Consider the following 5354-nt stretch of genomic DNA (forward strand, 5'->3'; position numbering starts at 1 on the left):
CCATTCCAAATGGAAGAAATCGGCCAAAATGAAAAGGTTACAGGCCAAAGAAAGGCCTATAAGGCCGAAAAGGGCTAAGTCAGAAATCCAATAGGGAAGTCATATCTTAAAGTTCCAAAATGACCTCCTTTGACTCCATGTCTCAAATCCAGGTCACGAGGTCCAAAACAATCTCCTTTGACTCCATGTCACACTGATGCAAGAGATGGGCTCCCATGGCTTTGGGCAGCTCCCCCCTGTGGCTTTGTGGGGTACACACCACCTCCTAGCTTTCTTCACTGGCTGACATTGAGCGTCTGTGGCATGTCCCACCATGCCTGGCTAACTTTGTAATTTTTGTAGGGATGGGGGACTCACTATATTGCCCAGGTTGGTCTCAAACTCCTGGGATCAAGTGATACTCCCATCTTAGCCTACCAAAGTGCTAGGATTAAAGGTGTGAGCCACCACACCCAGCATCTGTGCCATAATTTTAGATGACTGGCAGCACAGCAGTTTCTTTACACCAGCATCACCACAAACATATGAATAATGCATTGCACTATGACATCACTAAGAAATAAGAATTTTTCAGGTTCATTATAATCATATCGGACCACCTTGCATACGCAGTCTGTGACTGACCAAAATGTTGTTACACAGTGTGTGACTGTTATGAAAAAGTGCTCAACATCACTAGTCACCAGGGAAAGCAAATCAGAACCACAATGAGATAACACTTCACACCTGTTAGAATGGCTATTATCAAAAAGACAAAAGATAACAAGCTTTGGCAAGTATGTAGGGAAAACTGAATCCTTGTATACTATTGATAGGAATACAACTTGGTATAGCCATTATGCGAAATACTGTGAAGATTCTCAAAAAATTAAAAACAGAACTACCACATAATCCAGCAATCCAAGTTCTGAGTATACAAGGAAATGAAATTAGCGTGTTGAAAAGATATCTGCACTCCCATATTCACTGCAGCATTATTCACAAGAACCAAGATATAGAATCAACCTAAGTGTCCATCAATAGATGAATGCTTAAAGAAAATGCAGGATATATGTGTGTGTGTATATATGTGTATATGTGTGTGTGTATATATATATATATACAGAGAGAGAGAGAGAGTGAGAGAGACAGAGAGAGAGAGGAGGGAATTACTCAGCCTTTAAAATGAAGAAAATCCTATCATCTGCAACATCACTATGAACCTGGAGGACATTATGTCAAGTGAAATAAGCCAGGCACAGAAACACAAATACTGTTTGATCTCACTTATATGTGGAATATAAAAAGCAAAACTCATAAAAGCAGGGAACAGATGGTTTCCAGGGGGTTGGGGGGTAGGGTAAATCGGGAGATGTCAGTCAAAGGGATTACAGTTTCAATAATCTAGAATGAGTAAGTTCTGGAGATACAATGTACGGAATAGCAACTACAGTTAATAACACCATATTGTATACTTGAAATTTGCTAAGAAAGTAGACCTTAAATATTCTCACCATAAAATAAAGGTATTGTAATGGAAATGTTAATAAGCTTGATTATAATAATTATTTCATAATGTATATGTATTTTGAAACACCACATTGCATTCTATAAATATGTATAATTTTTGTCAATTATACCTCAATAAATCTATGTTAATAAATCTGGAAAAATCACTCTGGTTGTCAATTATTAAATTGGAAACCACCAGGGACTCTGTAGACACTATGCTTCAATTTCAGTTCCAGCTCTACTACGTGCTAATTGAAAGACTTTAGGCACTTTCTTAACCTTCTGTGCCTAAATTTCAACATCCATAAAATGTGTTTAAAGAAGTAAATAGTAAATGCTTATAAAAGGATTTTAGTAGTGTCTGAATATTTGAATGTGCTCAATAAGGTTACCTATTTTTATTATCAGTTAAGCAATAAAGGCACAAAGTAATGAACTCAGTTAGCCAATGTGGTATCAGAACACGAGCCATTCAGTCTATTTTGTTTTCTCAATGACAGAATCAAGCCTTTCTCCTCAAATAAACATTTCGGCTAAAGTATTATCACTCTGCTTATCCCTGTTGACCTGATGCAACTAAAACAAAATATATTCAATTTTTTAATTCACTCCTCAAATACCATTCAATTTCTGATCTGGTCTTTAGCCACTCTAAGCACAGGTCTCTTGCTTGGACTACAATGTTCCACAGCTGAAATTGCTTAATTTTTAGTTTCCCAGGTGTGGGATCAGAACTATGATAATGGGGCGTGTTTTAATAAATCCTTAGACTCTTAAAATGGGACTTCGGAAAAACGAACTCAAACCCAGAGATGGAGTAAGTTGGAGTGTAGGGTGATTAGAAAGTGAAGCTCTAAAGAGAAGAATTGTTCATTATTGTAATACTAGGTAGGAATGATTAGCAGGTAACACTGGGTAGAAAATCCAAAAGACAATCCAGATAAATTATTATCTAACCCAATCCAGCAGTGAATAATAAAGATAATAAATGACCCAGTTGAGCTTATCCCAGGCATAAAAGGAGGATTTCATATTAGAAATTCCTTAAATGTCTTTCAACACTTAATAAAGAAGAAAAAAAGGTATGATCATCTGACTTATTAAAGAGCATATAAAAGGGAACTTTCCATGTTAAACACACACAAACACATGTACACACACACATATTACTGTAAACAGGGAAATAGTAGACATTATCCCTTTAAAATAAAAAATGACACAAGGAAGGTACACTATTAATACTTACATTTATTCATGTACTACAATGACTTACAAAAATAATTTAAAAAGAAAAGAAAAATAAATTAAGGAAATATGATTGGAAGAGAAGAAATAGAAACATCATTGTTTGCAAATGGTATGACTAACAGCATAGAAACCCTACCTCCCCCAAAAATCTATTGATTAATTATAAGAAATATAGGGGCTCCAAGATGGTGCAGGTGATCTTTAAGGCCCTGGAGGGAATGGACAACCAGACCATTCTAGCTGTCCCATCATTATTGGATGGCCAAGGAGCAGTCCCTGATCCCAGAGGCCAGAGTGTCAACACGCCTCCTGCTATCCAGCCATTGGGTGATGAGGATGTCTTTCTCTGTGGGAAGTATAAGAAGCAATTCAACTCGCTGCCAGTGTTTATGACCCACAAGCAGGAACAGTGCCAAGGAAATGCCCCCGACCTGGCCACAGTCTCGCTGGTCACCAACAGCATCTACACAATCTACACACCTTCAGCAGCACCCACAGCGGTCCAGCAGGCCTCACCTCCTGCCAATTGCCAGATCTCCACATACATCACAGTGCCCCCGTCCCCACTGATCCAGGGGAACATCTTGGTAAGCAATGACGTGCTCATGTCTGCCATTTCAGGCTTCACATCCCTGGACCAGCCTATGCCCTAGGGCCCCCAACCTGTGCAGAGCAGCCTGAACATGCATTCTGTGCCCAGCCACCTCACCCAACCTTCACCTCCTCCTCCACCACTGCCCTTATGACCTCCACCCCAGAGCCTGGGCCCCCCTGGGCATCCCAATCCTGGTGGGAATGGTGTGGTGAAGGAGTACAGTGCTGGTGCACTCCTGGCTGGGAGTGGAATGGTGGAGATCCAGGCACTGGGGATGCAGCCCTACCCACCCCTGGAGGTGCCAAACCAGTGTGTGGAGGCTCCAGTATACCCCACCTCCGCAGTGTACAGCCCTGGCAAAAAGGGATTCAAACCCAAAGGACCAAACCCTGCTGCCCCATGACCAGTGCCACTGGGGGCACCGTGGCCACCTTTGAGTCTCCACCAATGCTGAAGACCCCACAGGTTAAAGGTGCCAGGGGACTCCCGGAAGCTACAGGGAAGCCAAAGGCTCAGAAACTCATGTGCCCATACTGTGACAAGTCATTCACCAAAAACTTCGAACTGCAGAAGCACATCTGAAGCCACACGGGTGAGAAGCCCTTCCAATACATTGGGTGTGGCCGTGCCTTTGCCCAGAAGTCTAATGTTAAGAAACACATGCGGGTGGAGCCAAGATGGCCGAATAGGAACAGCTCCGGTCTCCAGCTCCCAGCCCCAGTGACACAGAAGACGGGTGATTTCTGCATTTCTGCTTGAGGTACCAGTTTCATCTCACTAGGGAGTGCCTAACAGTGGGTGCAGGACAGTCAGTGAAGCGCACTGTGCGCGAGCCGAAGCAGGGCGAGGCATTGCCTCACTCGGGAAGCGCAAGGGGTCAGGGAGTTCCCTTTCCTAGTCAAAGAAAGGGGAAACAGACGGCACCTGGAATATCGGGTCAGTCCCACCCCAATACTGCGCTTTTCCAACGGGCCTGGAAAACGGCACACTAGGAGATTGTGTCCCGCACCTGGCTCGGAGGGTCCTGTGCCCACGGAGTCTCGCTGATTGCTAGCACAGCAGTCTGAGATCAAGCTGCAAGGCGGCAGCGAGGCTGGGGGAGGGGCGCCCGCCATTGCCCAGGCTTGCTTAGGTAAACAAAGCAGCCAGGAAGCTCGAACTGGGTGGAGCCCACCACAGCTCAAGGAGGCCTGCCTGCCTCTGTAGGCTCCACCTCTGGGGGCAGGGCACAGACAAACAAAAACTCAGCAAGAACCTCCACAGACTTAAAGGTCCCTGTCTGACTGACAGCTTTGAAGAGAGTAGTGGTTCTCCCAGCACGCAGCTGGAGATCTGAGAACGGACAGACTGCCTCCTAAAGTGGGTCCCTCACCCCTGAGCAGCCTAACTGGGAGGCACCCCCCCAGTAGGGACAGACTGACACCTCATTCAACCGGGTACTCCTCTGAGACAAAACTTTCAGACGAACTATCAGACAGCTGAATTTGTGGTCTCACGAAAATCCGCTGTTCTGCAGCCACCGCTGCTGACACCCAGCCAAACAGGGTCTGGAGTGGACCTCTAGTAAACTCCAACAGACCTGCAGCTGAGGGTCCTGTCTGGTAGAAGGAAAACTAACAAACAGAAAGGACATCCACACCAAAAACTCATCTGTACATCACCATCATCAAAGACAAAAAGTAGATAAAACCACAAAGATGGGGAAAAAACAGAGCAGAAAAACTGGAAACTCTAAAAAACAGAGCACCTCTCCTCCTCCAAAGGAACGCAGTTCCTCACCAGCAACGGAACAAAGCTGGATGGAGGATGACTTTGATGAGTTGAGAGAAGAAGGCTTCAGACGATCAAACTACTCTGAGCTACGAGAGGAAATTCAAAACAATAGCAAAGAAGTTAAAAACTTTGAAAAAATATTAGAAGAATGGATAACTAGAATAACCAATGGAGAGAAGGGCTTAAAGGAGCTGATGGAGCTGAAAGCCAAGTTTCGAGAACTACGCGAAGATTGCAGAAGCCTCAG

At 44.1% G+C, this 5354-nt stretch overlaps 1 pseudogene; it reads left to right on the forward strand.

Annotated features, from left to right (window-relative positions):
- The first annotated feature begins 2921 nt into the window (after positions 1-2921).
- Positions 2922-4000, forward strand: LOC116464571 (zinc finger protein 341-like; annotated as a pseudogene).
- The last annotated feature ends 1354 nt before the right edge of the window (positions 4001-5354 follow it).

This window comes from Hylobates moloch, unplaced genomic scaffold (genome assembly GCF_009828535.3).
Source record: "Hylobates moloch isolate HMO894 unplaced genomic scaffold, HMol_V3 SCAFFOLD_1040, whole genome shotgun sequence".
Classification (NCBI taxonomy): domain Eukaryota; kingdom Metazoa; phylum Chordata; class Mammalia; order Primates; family Hylobatidae; genus Hylobates; species Hylobates moloch.